The sequence below is a fragment of the Haematobia irritans genome, chromosome 3 (assembly GCF_050003625.1).
Source record: "Haematobia irritans isolate KBUSLIRL chromosome 3, ASM5000362v1, whole genome shotgun sequence".
Taxonomy (NCBI): Eukaryota; Metazoa; Arthropoda; class Insecta; order Diptera; family Muscidae; genus Haematobia; species Haematobia irritans.
In genome coordinates, this window is record NC_134399.1 from 152,971,482 (window position 1) to 152,989,861 (window position 18,380).

Below are 18,380 nucleotides of genomic sequence, written 5' to 3' on the forward strand. Positions count from 1 at the left end.
AAAATTCCATCCAAATCCTGTGAAAATTGAAATTTTTATATGAAAAACTTGTTTTGCTCATATCCCTAAACTATGCGTCCTAGAGCGAAAAGGAGCTTAATTCATGACCACCCCAAAAAAATCGAAAATTCCATCCAAATCCTGAAAAAATTGAAAGTTTTATATGAAAAACTTGTTTTGCTCATATCTCCTAAACTATGCGTCCTAGAGCGAAAAGGAGCTTAATTCATGACCACCCCCAAAAAATCGAAAATTCCATCCAAATCCTGAAAAAATTGAAATTTTTATATGAAAAACCTGTTTTGCTAATATCTCCTAAACTATGCGTCCTAGAGCGAAAAGGAGCTTAATTCATGACCACCCCCAAAAAATCGAAAATTCCTTCGAAATCTAAACTATGCGTCCTAGAGCGAAAAGGAGCTAAATTCATGACCACCCCCAAAAAATCGAAAATTCCATCCAAATCCTGAAAAAATTGAAATTTTTATATGAAAAACTTGTTTTGCTCATATCTCCTAAACTATGCGTCCTAGAGCGAAAAGGAGCTTAATTCATGACCACCCCCAAAAAATCGAAAATTCCTTCCAAATCCTGAAAAAATTGAAATGTTTATATGAAAAACTTGTTTTGCTCATATCTCCTAAACTATGCGTCCTAGAGCGAAAAGGAGCTTAATTCATGACCACCCCCAAAAAATCGAAAATTCCATCCAAATCCTGAAAAACTTGAAATTTTTATACGAAAAACTTGTTTTGCTCATATCTCCTAAACTATGCGTCCTAGAGCGAAAAGGAGCTTAATTCATGACCACCCCCAAAAAATCGAAAATTCCATCCAAATCCTGAAAAAATTGAAATTTTTATATGAAAAACTTGTTTTGCTCATATCTCCTAAACTATGCGTCCTAGAGCGAAAAGGAGCTTAATTCATGACCACCCCCAAAAAATCGAAAATTCCTTCCAAATCCTGAAAAAATTTAAATTTTTATATGAAAAACTTGTTTTGCTCATATCTCCTAAACTATGCGTCCTAGAGCGAAAAGGAGCTTAATTCATGACCACCCCCAAAAAATCGAAAATTCCTTCGAAATCCTGAAAAAATTGAAATTTTTATATGAAAAACTTGTTTTGCTCATATCTCCTAAACTATGCGTCCTAGAGCGAAAAGGAGCTTAATTCATGACCACCCCCAAAAAATCGAAAATTCCATCCAAATCCTGAAAAAATTGAAATTTTTATATGAAAAACTTGTTTTGCTCATATCTCCTAAACTATGCGTCCTAGAGCTTAATTCATGACCACCCCCAAAAAATCGAAAATTCCTTCGAAATCCTGAAAAAATTGAAATTTTTATATGAAAAACTTGTTTTGCTCATATCTCCTAAACTATGCGTTCTAGAGCGAAAAGGAGCTTAATTCATGACCACCCCCAAAAAATCGAAAATTCCATCCAAATCCTGAAAAAATTTAAATTTTTATATGAAAAACTTGTTTTGCTCATATCTCCTAAACTATGCGTCCTAGAGCGAAAAGGAGGTTAATTCATGACCACCCCAAAAAAATCGAAAATTCCATCCAAATCCTGAAAAAATTGAAATTTTTATATGAAAAATTTGTTTTGCTCATATCTCCTAAACTATGCGTCCCAGAGCGAAAAGGAGCTAAATTCATGACCACCCCCAAAAAATCGAAAATTCCATCCAAATCCTGAAAAAATTGAAATTTTTATATGAAAAACTTGTTTTGCTCATATCTCCTAAACTATGCGTCCTAGAGCGAAAAGGAGCTTAATTCATGACCACCCCCAAAAAATCGAAAATTCCATCCAAATCCTGAAAAAATTGAAATTTTTATATGAAAAACTTGTTTTGCTCATATCTCCTAAACTATGCGTCCTAGAGTGAAAAGGAGCTTAATTCATGACCACCCCCAAAAAATCGAAAATTCCATCCAAATCCTGAAAAAATTTAAATTTTTATATGAAAAACTTGTTTTGCTCATATCTCCTAAACTATGCGTCCTAGAGCTTAATTCATGACCACCCCCAAAAAATCGAAAATTCCATCCAAATCATGAAAAAATTGAAATTTTTATATGAAAAACTTGTTTTGCTCATATCTCCTAAACTATGCGTTCTAGAGCGAAAAGGAGCTTAATTCATGACCACCCCCAAAAAATCGAAAATTCCATCCAAATCCTGAAAAAATTTAAATTTTTATATGAAAAACTTGTTTTGCTCATATCTCCTAAACTATGCGTCCTAGAGCGAAAAGGAGGTTAATTCATGACCACCCCAAAAAAATCGAAAATTCCATCCAAATCCTGCAAAAATTGAAATTTTTATATGAAAAATTTGTTTTGCTCATATCTCCTAAACTATGCGTCCTAGAGCGAAAAGGAGCTAAATTCATGACCACCCCCAAAAAATCGAAAATTCCATCAAAATCCTGAAAAAATTGAAATTTTTATATGAAAAACTTGTTTTGCTCATATCTCCTAAACTATGCGTCCTAGAGCGAAAAGGAGCTTAATTCATGACCACCCCCAAAAAATCGAAAATTCCATCCAAATCCTGAAAAAATTGAAATTTTTATATGAAAAACTTGTTTTGCTCATATCTCCTAAACTATGCGTCCTAGAGCTTAATTCATGACCACCCCCAAAAAATCGAAAATTCCATCCAAATCCTGAAAAAATTGAAATTTTTATATGAAAAACTTGTTTTGCTCATATCTCCTAAACTATGCGTTCTAGAGCGAAAAGGAGCTTAATTCATGACCACCCCCAAAAAATCGAAAATTCCATCCAAATCCTGAAAAAATTTAAATTTTTATATGAAAAACTTGTTTTGCTCATATCTCCTAAACTATGCGTCCTAGAGCGAAAAGGAGCTTAATTCATGACCACCCCCAAAAAATTGAAAATTCCATCCAAATCCTGAAAAAATTTAAATTTTTATATGAAAAACTTGTTTTGCTCATATCTCCTAAACTATGCGTCCTAGAGCTTAATTCATGACCACCCCCAAAAAATCGAAAATTCCATCCAAATCCTGAAAAAATTGAAATTTTTATATGAAAAACTTGTTTTGCTCATATCTCCTAAACTATGCGTTCTAGAGCGAAAAGGAGCTTAATTCATGACCACCCCCAAAAAATCGAAAATTCCATCCAAATCCTGAAAAAATTTAAATTTTTATATGAAAAATTTGTTTTGCTCATATCTCCTAAACTATGCGTCCTAGAGCGAAAAGGAGCTAAATTCATGACCACCCCCAAAAAATCGGAAATTCCATCCAAATCCTGCAAAAATTGAAATTTTTATATGAAAAACTTGTTTTGCTCATATCTCCTAAACTATGCGTCCTAGAGCGAAAAGGAGCTAAATTCATGACCACCCCCAAAAAATCGAAAATTCCATCCAAATCCTGAAAAAATTTAAATTTTTATATGAAAAACTTGTTTTGCTCATATCTCCTAAACTATGCGTCCTAGAGCGAAAAGGAGCTTAATTCATGACCACCCCCAAAAAATCGAAAATTCCATCCAAATCCTGAAAAAATTGAAATTTTTATATGAAAAACTTGTTTTGCTCATATCTCCTAAACTATGCGTCCTAGAGCTTAATTCATGACCACCCCCAAAAAATCGAAAATTCCATCCAAATCCTGAAAAAATTGAAATTTTTATATGAAAAACTTGTTTTGCTCATATCTCCTAAACTATGCGTTCTAGAGCGAAAAGGAGCTTAATTCATGACCACCCCCAAAAAATCGAAAATTCCATCCAAATCCTGAAAAAATTTAAATTTTTATATGAAAAATTTGTTTTGCTCATACCTCCTAAACTATGCGTCCTAGAGCGAAAAGGAGCTAAATTCATGACCACCCCCAAAAAATCGAAAATTCCATCCAAATCCTGAAAAAATTGAAATTTTTATATGAAAAACTTGTTTTGCTCATATCTCCTAAACTATGCGTCCTAGAGCGAAAAGGAGCTTAATTCATGACCACCCCCAAAAAATCGAAAATTCCATCCAAATCCTGAAAAAATTTAAATTTTTATATGAAAAACTTGTTTTGCTCATATCTCCTAAACTATGCGTCCTAGAGCGAAAAGGAGCTTAATTCATGACCACCCCAAAAAAATCGAAAATTCCATCCAAATCCTGAAAAAATTGAAATTTTTATATGAAAAACTTGTTTTGCTCATATCTCCTAAACTATGCGTCCTAGAGCGAAAAGGAGCTTAATTCATGACCACCCCCAAAAAATCGAAAATTCCATCCAAATCCTGAAAAAATTGAAATTTTTATATGAAAAACTTGTTTTGCTCATATCTCCTAAACTATGCGTCCTAGAGCGAAAAGGAGCTTAATTCATGACCACCCCCAAAAAATCGAAAATTCCTTCGAAATCCTGAAAAAATTGAAATGTTTATATGAAAAACTTGTTTTGCTCATATCTCCTAAACTATGCGTCCTAGAGCGAAAAGGAGCTTAATTCATGACCACCCCCAAAAAATCGAAAATTCCATCCAAATCCTGAAAAACTTGAAATTTTTATACGAAAAACTTGTTTTGCTCATATCTCCTAAACTATGCGTCCTAGAGCGAAAAGGAGCTTAATTCATGACCACCCCCAAAAAATCGAAAATTCCATCCAAATCCTGAAAAAATTGAAATTTTTATATGAAAAACTTGTTTTGCTCATATCTCCTAAACTATGCGTCCTAGAGCGAAAAGGAGCTTAATTCATGACCACCCCCAAAAAATCGAAAATTCCTTCCAAATCCTGAAAAAATTGAAATTTTTATATGAAAAACTTGTTTTGCTCATATCTCCTAAACTGTGCGTCCTAGAGCGAAAAGGAGCTTAATTCATGACCACCCCCAAAAAATCGAAAATTCCATCCAAATCCTGAAAAACTTGAAATTTTTATACGAAAAACTTGTTTTGCTCATATCTCCTAAACTATGCGTCCTAGAGCGAAAAGGAGCTTAATTCATGACCACCCCCAAAAAATCGAAAATTCCATCCAAATCCTGAAAAAATTGAAATTTTTATATGAAAAACTTGTTTTGCTCATATCTCCTAAACTATGCGTCCTAGAGCGAAAAGGAGCTTAATTCATGACCACCCCCAAAAAATCGAAAATTCCTTCCAAATCCTGAAAAAAATGAAATTTTTATATGAAAAACTTGTTTTGCTCATATCTACTAAACTATGCGTCCTAGAGCGAAAAGGAGCTTAATTCATGACCACCCCCAAAAATTCGAAAATTCGTTCGAAATCCTGAAAAAATTGAAATTTTTATATGAAAAACTAGTTTTGCTCATATCTCCTAAACTATGCGTCCTAGAGCGAAAAGGAGCTTAATTCATGACCACCCCCAAAAAATCGAAAATTCCATCCAAATCCTGAAAAAATTGAAATTTTTATATGAAAAACTTGTTTTGCTCATATCTCCTAAACTATGCGTCCTAGAGCTTAATTCATGACCACCCCCAAAAAATCGAAAATTCCATCCAAATCCTGAAAAATTTAAATTTTTATATGAAAAACTTGTTTTGCTCATATCTCCTAAACTATGCGTTCTAGAGCGAAAAGGAGCTTAATTCATGACCACCCCCAAAAAATCGAAAATTCCATCCAAATCCTGAAAAAATTTAAATTTTTATATGAAAAACTTGTTTTGCTCATATCTCCTAAACTATGCGTCCTAGAGCGAAAAGGAGGTTAATTCATGAACACCCTAAAAAAATCGAAAATTCCATCCAAATCCTGCAAAAATTGAAATTTTTATATGAAAAACTTGTTTTGCTCATATCTCCTAAACTATGCGTCCTAGAGCGAAAAGGAGCTTAATTCATGACCATCCCCAAAAAATCGAAAATTCCATCCAAATCCTGAAAAAATTGAAATTTTTATATGAAAAACTTGTTTTGCTCATATCTCCTAAACTATGCGTCCTAGAGCGAAAAGGAGCTTAATTCATGACCACCCCCAAAAAATCGAAAATTCTATCCAAATCCTGAAAAAATTTAAATTTTTATATGAAAAACTTGTTTTGCTCATATCTCCTAAACTATGCGTCCTAGAGCGAAAAGGAGCTTAATTCATGACCACCCCCAAAAAATCGAAAATTCCATCCAAATCCTGAAAAAATTTAAATTTTTATATGAAAAACTTGTTTTGCTCATATCTCCTAAAATATGCGTCCTAGAGCGAAAAGGAGCTTAATTCATGACCACCTCCAAAAAATCGAAAATTCCTTCGAAATCCTGAAAAAATTGAAATTTTTATATGAAAAACTTGTTTTGCTCATATCTCCTAAACTATGCGTCGTAGAGCGAAAAGGAGCTTAATTCATGACCACCCCCAAAAAATCGAAAATTCCTTCGAAATCCTGAAAAAATTGAAATTTTTATATGAAAAACTTGTTTTGCTCATATCTCCTAAACTATGCGTTCTAGAGCTTAATTCATGACCACCCCCAAAAAATCGAAAATTCCATCCAAATCCTGAAAAAATTGAAATTTTTATATGAAAAACTTGTTTTGCTCATATCTCCTAAACTATGCGTCCTAGAGCGAAAAGGAGCTTAATTCATGACCACCCCCAAAAAATCGAAAATTCCTTCCAAATCCTGAAAAAATTGAAATTTTTATATGAAAAACTTGTTTTGCTCATATCTCCTAAACTATGCGTCCTAGAGCGAAAAGGAGCTTAATTCATGACCACCCCCAAAAAATCGAAAATTCCTTCGAAATCCTGAAAAAATTGAAATTTTTATATGAAAAACTTGTTTTGCTCATATCTCCTAAACTATGCGTCCTAGAGCGAAAAGGAGCTTAATTCATGACCACCCCCAAAAAATCGAAAATTCCATCCAAATCCTGAAAAAATTTAAATTTTTATATGAAAAACTTGTTTTGCTCATATCTCCTAAACTATGCGTCCTAGAGCGAAAAGGAGCTTAATTCATGACCACCCCCAAAAAATCGAAAATTCCATCCAAAAACTTGTTTTGCTCATATCTCCTAAACTATGCGTCCTAGAGCGAAAAGGAGCTTAATTCATGACCACCCCCAAAAAATCGAAAATTCCATCCAAATCCTGAAAAAATTTAAATTTTTATATGAAAAACTTGTTTTGCTCATATCTCCTAAACTATGCGTCCTAGAGCGAAAAAAATCGAAAATTCCATCCAAATCCTGAAAAAATTTAAATTTTTATATGAAAAACTTGTTTTGCTCATATCTCCTAAACTATGCGTCCTAGAGCGAAAAGGAGCTTAATTCATGACCACCCCCAAAAAATCGAAAATTCCTTCGAAATCCTGAAAAAAATGAAATTTTTATATGAAAAACTTATTTTGCTCATATCTCCTAAACTATGCGTCCTAGAGCTTAATTCATGACCATCCCCAAAAAATCGAAAATTCCATCCAAATCCTGAAAAAATTGAAATTTTTATATGAAAAGCTTGTTGTGCTCATATCTCCTAAACTATGCGTTCTAGAGCGAAAAGGAGCTTAATTCATGACCACCCCCAAAAAATCGAAAATTCCATCCAAATAATGAAAAAATTTAAATTTTTATATGAAAAACTTGTTTTGCTCATATCTCCTAAACTATGCGTCCTAGAGCGAAAAGGAGGTTAATTCATGACCACCCCAAAAAAATCGAAAATTCCATCCAAATCCTGAAAAAATTGAAATTTTTATATGAAAAATTTGTTTTGCTCATATCTCCTAAACTATGCGTCCTAGAGCGAAAAGGAGCTAAATTCATGACCACCCCCAAAAAATCGAAAATTCCATCCAAATCCTGAAAAAATTGAAATTTTTATATGAAAAACTTGTTTTGCTCATATCTCCTAAACTATGCGTTCTAGAGCGAAAAGGAGCTTAATTCATGACCACCCCCAAAAAATCGAAAATTCCATCCAAATCCTGAAAAAATTTAAATTTTTATATGAAAAACTTGTTTTGCTCATATCTCCTAAACTATGCGTCCTAGAGCTTAATTCATGAGCACCCCCAAAAAATCGAAAATTCCATCCAAATCCTGAAAAAATTGAAATTTTTATATGAAAAACTTGTTTTGCTCATATCTCCTAAACTATGCGTTCTAGAGCGAAAAGGAGCTTAATTCATGACCACCCCCAAAAAATCGAAAATTCCATCCAAATCCTGAAAAAATTTAAATTTTTATATGAAAAACTTGTTTTGCTCATATCTCCTAAACTATGCGTCTTAGAGCGAAAAGGAGCTTAATTCATGACCACCCCAAAAAAATCGAAAATTCCATCCAAATCCTGAAAAAATTGAAATTTTTATATGAAAAATTTGTTTTGCTCATATCTCCTAAACTATGCGTCCTAGAGCGAAAAGGAGCTAAATTCATGACCACCCCCAAAAAATCGAAAATTCCATCCAAATCCTGAAAAAATTTAAATTTTTATATGAAAAACTTGTTTTGCTCATATCTCCTAAACTATGCGTCCTAGATATTAATTCATGACCACCCCCAAAAAATCGAAAATTCCATCCAAATCCTGAAAAAATTTAAATTTTTATATGAAAAACTTGTTTTGCTCATATCTCCTAAACTATGCGTTCTAGAGCGAAAAGGAGCTTAATTCATGACCACCCCCAAAAAATCGAAAATTCCATCCAAATCCTGAAAAAATTTAAATTTTTATATGAAAAACTTGTTTTGCTCATATCTCCTAAACTATGCGTCCTAGAGCTTAATTCATGAGCACCCCCAAAAAATCGAAAATTCCATCCAAATCCTGAAAAAATTTAAATTTTTATATGAAAAACTTGTTTTGCTCATATCTCCTAAACTATGCGTCTTAGAGCGAAAAGGAGCTTAATTCATGACCACCCCAAAAAAATCGAAAATTCCATCCAAATCCTGAAAAAATTGAAATTTTTATATGAAAAATTTGTTTTGCTCATATCTCCTAAACTATGCGTCCTAGAGCGAAAAGGAGCTAAATTCATGACCACCCCCAAAAAATCAAAAATTCCATCCAAATCCTGAAAAAATTGAAATTTTTATATGAAAAACTTGTTTTGCTCATATCTCCTAAATTATGCGTCCTAGATCGAAAAGGAGCTTAATTCATGACCACCCCCAAAAAATCGAAAATTCCATCCAAATCCTGAAAAAATTTAAATTTTTATATGAAAAACTTGTTTTGCTCATATCGTCCTAGAGCGAAAAGGAGCTTAATTCATGACCACCCCCAAAAAATCGAAAATTCCTTCCAAATCCTGAAAAAATTGAAATTTTTATATGAAAAACTTGTTTTGCTCATATCTCCTAAACTATGCGTCCTAGAGCGAAAAGGAGCTTAATTCATGACCACCCCCAAAAAATCGAAAATTCCTTCGAAATCCTGAAAAAATTGAAATTTTTATATGAAAAACTTGTTTTGCTCATATCTCCTAAACTATGCGTCCTAGAGCGAAAAGGAGCTTAATTCATGACCACCCCCAAAAAATCGAAAATTCCATCCAAATTCTGAAAAAATTAAAATTTTTATACGAAAAACTTGTTTTGCTCATATCTCCTAAACTATGCGTCCTAGAGCGAAAAGGAGCTTAATTCATGACCACCCCCAAAAAATCGAAAATTCCATCCAAATCCTGAAAAAATTTAAATTTTTATATGAAAAATTTGTTTTGCTCATATCTCCTAAACTATGCGTCCTAGAGCGAAAAGGAGCTTAATTCATGAACACCCCCAAAAAATCGAAAATTCCATCCAAATCCTGAAAAAATTTAAATTTTTATATGAAAAACTTGTTTTGCTCATATCTCCTAAACAATGCGTCCTAGAGCGAAAAGGAGCTTAATTCATGACCACCCCCAAAAAATCGAAAATTCCTTCCAAATCCTGAAAAAATTGAAATTTTTATATGAAAAACTTGTTTTGCTCATATCTCCTAAACTATGCGTCCTAGAGCGAAAAGGAGCTTAATTCATAACCACCCCCAAAAAATCGAAAATTCCTTCGAAATCCTGAAAAAATTGAAATTTTTATATGAAAAACTTGTTTTGCTCATATCTCCTAAACTATGCGTCCTAGAGCGAAAAGGAGCTTAATTCATGACCACCCCCAAAAAATCGAAAATTCCATCCAAATCCTGAAAAAATTGAAATTTTTATACGAAAAACTTGTTTTGCTCATATCTCCTAAACTATGCGTCCTAGAGCGAAAAGGAGCTAAATTCCTGACCACCCCCAAAAAATCGAAAATTCTATCCAAATCCTGAAAAAATTTAAATTTTTATATGAAAAACTTGTTTTGCTCATATCTCCTAAACTATGCGTCCTAGAGCGAAAAGGAGCTTAATTCATGACCACCCCCAAAAAATCGAAAATTCCTTCGAAATCCTGAAAAAATTGAAATTTTTATATGAAAAACTTGTTTTGCTCATATCTCCTAAACTATGCGTCCTAGAGCGAAAAGGAGCTTAATTCATGACCACCCCCAAAAAATCGAAAATTCCATCCAAATCCTGAAAAAATTGAAATTTTTATATGAAAAACTTGTTTTGCTCATATCTCCTAAACTATGCGTCCTAGAGCGAAAAGTAGCTTAATTCATGACCACCCCCAAAAAATCGAAAATTCCTTCCAAATCCTGAAAAAATTGAAATTTTTATATGAAAAACTTGTTTTGCTCATATCTCCTAAACTATGCGTCCTAGAGCGAAAAGGAGCTTAATTCATGACCACCCCCACAAAATCGAAAATTCCTTCGAAATCCTGAAAAAATTGAAATTTTTATATGAAAAACTTGTTTTGCTCATATCTCCTAAACTATGCGTCCTAGAGCGAAAAGGAGCTTAATTCATGACCACCCCCAAAAAATCGAAAATTCCATCCAAATCCTGAAAAAATTGAAATTTTTATACGAAAAACTTGTTTTGCTCATATCTCCTAAACTATGCGTCCTAGAGCGAAAAGGAGCTTAATTCATGAACACCCCCAAAAAATCGAAAATTCTATCCAAATCCTGAAAAAATTGAAATTTTTATATGAAAAACTTGTTTTGCTCATATCTCCTAAACTATGCGTTCTAGAGCGAAAAGGAGCTTAATTCATGACCACCCCCAAAAAATCGAAAATTCCATCCAAATCCTGAAAAAATTGAAATTTTTATATGAAAAACTTGTTTTGCTCATATCTCCTAAACTATGCGTCCTAGAGCGAAAAGGAGCTTAATTCATGACCACCCCAAAAAAATCGAAAATTCCATCCAAATCCTGAAAAAATTTAAATTTTTATATGAAAAATTTGTTTTGCTCATATCTCCTAAACTATGCGTCCTAGAGCGAAAAGGAGCTAAATTCATGACCACCCCCAAAAAATCGAAAATTCCATCCAAATCCTGAGAAAATTGAAATTTTTATATGAAAAACTTGTTTTGCTCATATCCCTAAACTATGCGTCCTAGAGCGAAAAGGAGCTTAATTCATGACCACCCCAAAAAAATCGAAAATTCCATCCAAATCCTGAAAAAATTGAAAGTTTTATATGAAAAACTTGTTTTGCTCATATCTCCTAAACTATGCGTCCTAGAGCGAAAAGGAGCTTAATTCATGACCACCCCCAAAAAATCGAAAATTCCATCCAAATCCTGAAAAAATTTAAATTTTTATATGAAAAACCTGTTTTGCTCATATCTCCTAAACTATGCGTCCTAGAGCGAAAAGGAGCTTAATTCATGACCACCCCCAAAAAATCGAAAATTCCATCCAAATCCTGAAAAAATTGAAATTTTTATATGAAAAACTTGTTTTGCTCATATCTCCTAAACTATGCGTCCTAGAGCGAAAAGGAGCTTAATTCATGACCACCCCCAAAAAATCGAAAATTCCTTCGAAATCCTGAAAAAATTGAAATTTTTATATGAAAAACTTGTTTTGCTCATATCTCCTAAACTATGCGTCCTAGAGCTTAATTCATGACCACCCCCAAAAAATCGAAAATTCCATCCAAATCCTGAAAAAATTGAAATTTTTATATGAAAAACTTGTTTTGCTCATATCTCCTAAACTATGCGTTCTAGAGCGAAAAGGAGCTTAATTCATGACCACCCCCAAAAAATCGAAAATTCCATCCAAATCCTGAAAAAATTGAAATTTTTATATGAAAAACTTGTTTTGCTCATATCTCCTAAACTATGCGTCCTAGAGCGAAAAGGAGCTTAATTCATGACCACCCCCAAAAAATCGAAAATTCCTTCGAAATCCTGAAAAAATTGAAATTTTTATATGAAAAACTTGTTTTGCTCATATCTCCTAAACTATGCGTCCTAGAGCTTAATTCATGACCACCCCCAAAAAATCGAAAATTCCATCCAAATCCTGAAAAAATTGAAATTTTTATATGAAAAACTTGTTTTGCTCATATCTCCTAAACTATGCGTTCTAGAGCGAAAAGGAGCTTAATTCATGACCACCCCCAAAAAAATCGAAAATTCCATCCAAATCATGAAAAAATTTAAATTTTTATATGAAAAACTTGTTTTGCTCATATCTCCTAAACTATGCGTCCTAGAGCGAAAAGGAGGTTAATTCATGACCACCCCAAAAAAATCGAAAATTCCATCCAAATCCTGAAAAAATTGAAATTTTTATATGAAAAATTTGTTTTGCTCATATCTCCTAAACTATGCGTCCTAGAGCGAAAAGGAGCTAAATTCATGACCACCCCCAAAAAATCGAAAATTCCATCCAAATCCTGAAAAAATTGAAATTTTTATATGAAAAACTTGTTTTGCTCATATCTCCTAAACTATGCGTCCTAGAGCGAAAAGGAGCTTAATTCATGACCACCCCCAAAAAATCGAAAATTCCATCCAAATCCTGAAAAAATTTAAATTTTTATATGAAAAACTTGTTTTGCTCATATCTCCTAAACTATGCGTCCTAGAGCGAAAAGGAGCTTAATTCATGACCACCCCCAAAAAATCGAAAATTCCATCCACATCCTGAAAAAATTGAAATTTTTATATGAAAAACTTGTTTTGCTCATATCTCCTAAACTATGCGTCCTAGAGCGAAAAGGAGCTTAATTCATGACCACCCCCAAAAAATCGAAAATTCCTTCCAAATCCTGAAAAAATTGCAATTTTTATATGAAAAACTTGTTTTGCTCATATCTCCTAAACTATGCGTCCTAGAGCGAAAAGGAGCTTAATTCATGACCACCCCCAAAAAATCGAAAATTCCTTCGAAATCCTGAAAAAATTGAAATTTTTATATGAAAAACTTGTTTTGCTCATATCTCCTAAACTATGCGTCCTAGAGCGAAAAGGAGCTTAATTCATGACCACCCCCAAAAAATCGAAAATTCCATCCAAATCCTGAAAAAATTGAAATTTTTATACGAAAAACTTGTTTTGCTCATATCTCCTAAACTATGCGTCCTAGAGCGAAAAGGAGCTTAATTCATGACCACCCCCAAAAAATCGAAAATTCCATCCAAATCCTGAAAAAATTGAAATTTTTATATGAAAAACTTGTTTTGCTCATATCTCCTAAACTATGCGTCCTAGAGCGAAAAGGAGCTTAATTCATGACCACCCCCAAAAAATCGAAAATTCCTTCCAAATCCTGAAAAAATTTAAATTTTTATATGAAAAACTTGTTTTGCTCATATCTCCTAAACTATGCGTCCTAGAGCGAAAAGGAGCTTAATTCATGACCACCCCCAAAAAATCGAAAATTCCTTCGAAATCCTGAAAAAATTGAAATTTTTATATGAAAAACTTGTTTTGCTCATATCTCCTAAACTATGCGTCCTAGAGCGAAAAGGAGCTTAATTCATGACCACCCCCAAAAAATCGAAAATTCCTTCGAAATCCTGAAAAAATTGAAATTTTTATATGAAAAACTTGTTTTGCTCATATCTCCTAAACTATGCGTCCTAGAGCGAAAAGGAGCTTAATTCATGACCACCCCCAAAAAATCGAAAATTCCATCCAAATCCTGAAAAAATTGAAATTTTTATACGAAAGACTTGTTTTGCTCATATCTCCTAAATTATGCGTCCTAGAGCGAAAAGAAGCTTAATTCATGACCACCCCCAAAAAATCGAAAATTCCATCCAAATCCTGAAAAAATTTAAATTTTTATATGAAAAATTTGTTTTGCTCATATCTCCTAAACTATGCGTCCTAGAGATTAATTCATGACCACCCCCAAAAAATCGAAAATTCCTTCCAAATCCTGAAAAAATTGAAATTTTTATATGAAAAACTTGTTTTGCTCATATCTCCTAAACTATGCGTCCTAGAGCGAAAAGGAGCTTAATTCATGACCACCCCCAAAAAATCGAAAATTCCATCCAAATCCTGAAAAAATTGAAATTTTTATACGAAAAACTTGTTTTGCTCATATCTCCTAAACTATGCGTCCTAGAGCGAAAAGGAGCTTAATTCATGACCACCCCCAAAAAATCGAAAATCCCATCCAAATCCTGAAAGAATTGAAATGTTTATATGAAAAACTTGTTTTGCTCATATCTCCTAAACTATGCGTCCTAGAGCGAAAAGGAGCTTAATTCATGACCACCCCCAAAAAATCGAAAATTCCTTCGAAATCCTGAAAAAATTGAAATTTTTATATGAAAAACTTGTTTTGCTCATATCTCCTAAACTATGCGTCCTAGAGCGAAAAGGAGCTTAATTCATGACCACCCCCAAAAAATCGAAAATTCCTTCGAAATCCTGAAAAAATTGAAATTTTTATATGAAAAACTTGTTTTGCTCATATCTCCTAAACTATGCGTCCTAGAGCGAAAAGGAGCTTAATTCATGACCACCCCCAAAAAATCGAAAATTCCATCCAAATTCTGAAAAAATTGAAATTTTTATACGAAAAACTTGTTTTGCTCATATCTCCTAAACTATGCGTCCTAGAGCGAAAAGGAGCTTAATTCATGACCACCCCCAAAAAATCGAAAATTCCATCCAAATCCTGAAAAAATTTAAATTTTTATATGAAAAATTTGTTTTGCTCATATCTCCTAAACTATGCGTCCTAGAGCGAAAAGGAGCTTAATTCATGAACACCCCCAAAAAATCGAAAATTCCATCCAAATCCTGAAAAAATTGAAATTTTTATATGAAAAACTTGTTTTGCTCATATCTCCTAAACTATGCGTTCTAGAGCGAAAAGGAGCTTAATTCATGACCACCCCCAAAAAATCGAAAATTCCATCCAAATCCTGAAAAAATTGAAATTTTTATATGAAAAACTTGTTTTGCTCATATCTCCTAAACTATGCGTCCTAGAGCGAAAAGGAGCTTAATTCATGACCACCCCCAAAAAATCGAAAATTCCATCCAAATCCTGAAAAAATTGAAATTTTTATATGAAAAACTTGTTTTGCTCATATCTCCTATACTATGCGTCCTAGAGCGAAAAGGAGCTTAATTCATGACCACCCCCAAAAAATCGAAAATTCCATCCAAATCCTGAAAAAATTGAAATTTTTATATGAAAAACTTGTTTTGCTCATATCTCCTAAACAATGCGTCCTAGAGCGAAAAGGAGCTTAATTCATGACCACCCCAAAAAAATCGAAAATTCCTTCGAAATCCTGAAAAAATTGAAATTTTTATATGAAAAACTTGTTTTGCTCATATCTCCTAAACTATGCGTCCTAGAGCGAAAAGGAGCTTAATTCATGACCACCCCCAAAAAATCGAAAATTCCTTCGAAATCCTGAAAAAATTGAAATTTTTTATGAAAAACTTGTTTTGCTCATATCTCCTAAACTATGCGTCCTAGAGCGGAAAGGAGCTTAATTCATGACCACCCCCAAAAAATCGAAAATTCCATCCAAATCCTGAAAAAATTGAAATTTTTATATGAAAAACTTGTTTTGCTCATATCTCCTAAACTATGCGTCCTAGAGCGAAAAGGAGCTTAATTCATGACCACCCCCAAAAAATCGAAAATTCCATCCAAATCCTGAAAAAATTTAAATTTTTATATGAAAAATTTGTTTTGCTCATATCTCCTAAACTATGCGTCCTAGAGCGAAAAGGAGCTTAATTCATGACCACCCCCAAAAAATCGAAAATTCCTTCGAAATCCAAAAAAATTGAAATTTTTATATGAAAAACTTGTTTTGCTCATATCTCCTAAACTATGCGTCCTAGAGCTTAATTCATGACCACCCCCAAAAAATCGAAAATTCCATCCAAATCCTGAAAAAATTGAAATGTTTATATGAAAAACTAGTTTTGCTCATATCTCCTAAACTATGCGTTCTAGAGCGAAAAGGAGCTTAATTCATGACCACCCCCAAAAAATCGAAAATTCCATCCAAATCCTGAAAAAATTTAAATTTTTATATGAAAAACTTGTTTTGCTCATATCTCCTAAACTATGCGTCCTAGAGCGAAAAGGAGGTTAATTCATGACCATCCCAAAAAAATCGAAAATTCCATTCAAATCCTGAAAAAGTTGAAATTTTTATATGAAAAATTTGTTTTGCTCATATCTCCTAAACTATGCGTCCTAGAGCGAAAAGGAGCTAAATTCATGACCACCCCCAAAAAATCGAAAATTCCATCCAAATCCTGAAAAAATTGAAATTTTTATATGAAAAACTTGTTTTGCTCATATCTCCTAAATTATAGCGAAAAGGAGCTTAATTCATGACCACCCCCAAAAAATCGAAAATTCCATCCAAATCCTGAAAAAATTTTAATTTTTATATGAAAAACTTGTTTTGCTCATATCTCCTAAACTATGCGTCCTAGAGCGAAAAGGAGCTTAATTCATGACCACCCCAAAAAAATCGAAAATTCCATCCAAATCTGAAAAAATTGAAATTTGTATATGAAAAACTTGTTTTGCTCATATCTCCTAAACTATGCGTCCTAGAGCGAAAAGGAGCTTAATTCATGACCACCCCCAAAAAATCGAAAATTCCATCCAAATCCTGAAAAAATTGAAATTTTTATATGAAAAACTTGTTTTGCTCATATCTCCTAAACTATGCGTCCTAGAGCGAAAAGGAGCTTAATTCATGACCACCCCCAAAAAATCGAAAATTCCTTCCAAATCCGGAAAAAATTGAAATTTTTATATGAAAAACTTGTTTTGCTCATATCTCCTAAACTATGCGTCCTAGAGCGAAAAGGAGCTTAATTCATGACCACCCCCAAAAAATCGAAAATTCCTTCGAAATCCTGAAAAAATTGAAATTTTTGTATGAAAAACTTGTTTTGCTCATATCTCCTAAACTATGCGTCCTAGAGCGAAAAGGAGCTTAATTCATGACCACCCCCAAAAAATCGAAAATTCCATCCAAATCCTGAAAGAATTGAAATTTTTATACGAAAAACTTGTTTTGCTCATATCTCCTAAACTATGCGTCCTAGAGCGAAAAGGAGCTTATTTTTTTTACGAAAAACTTGTTTTGCTCATATCTCCTAAATTATGCGTCCTAGAGCGAAAAGGAGCTTAATTCATGACCACCCCCAAAAAAATTGAAAATTCCTTCGAAATCCTGAAAAAATTGAAATTTTTATATGAAAAACTTGTTTTGCTCATATCTCCTAAACTATGCGTCCTAGAGCGAAAAGGAGCTTAATTCATGACCACTCCCAAAAAATCGAAAATTCCATCCAAATCCTGAAAAAATTGAAATTTTTATACGAAAAACTTTTTTTGCTCATATCTCCTAAATTATGCGTCCTAGAGCGAAAAGGAGCTTAATTCATGACCACCCCCAAAAAATCGAAAATTCCATCCAAATCCTGAAAAAATTTAAATTTTTATATGAAAAATTTGTTTTGCTCATATCTCCTAAACTATGCGTCCTAGAGCTAAAAGGAGCTTAATTCATGACCACCCCCAAAAAATCGAAAATTCCTTCGAAATCCTGAAAAAATTGAAATTTTTATATGAAAAACTTGTTTTGCTCATATCTCCTAAACTATGCGTCCTAGAGCTTAATTCATGACCACCCCCAAAAAATCGAAAATTCCATCCAAATCCTGAAAAAATTGAAATTTTTATATGAAAAACTTGTTTTGCTCATATCTCCTAAACTAGAGCGAAAAGGTGCTTAATTCATGACCATCCCCAAAAAATCGAAAATTCCATCCAAATCCTGAAAAAATTTAAATTTTTATATGAAAAACTTGTTTTGCTCATATCTCCTAAACTATGCGTCCTAGAGCGAAAAGGAGGTTAATTCATGACCACCCCAAAAAAATCGAAAATTCCATCCAAATCCTGCAAAAATTGAAATTTTTATATGAAAAATTTGTTTTGCTCATATCTCCTAAACTATGCGTCCTAGAGCGAAAAGGAGCTAAATTCATGACCACC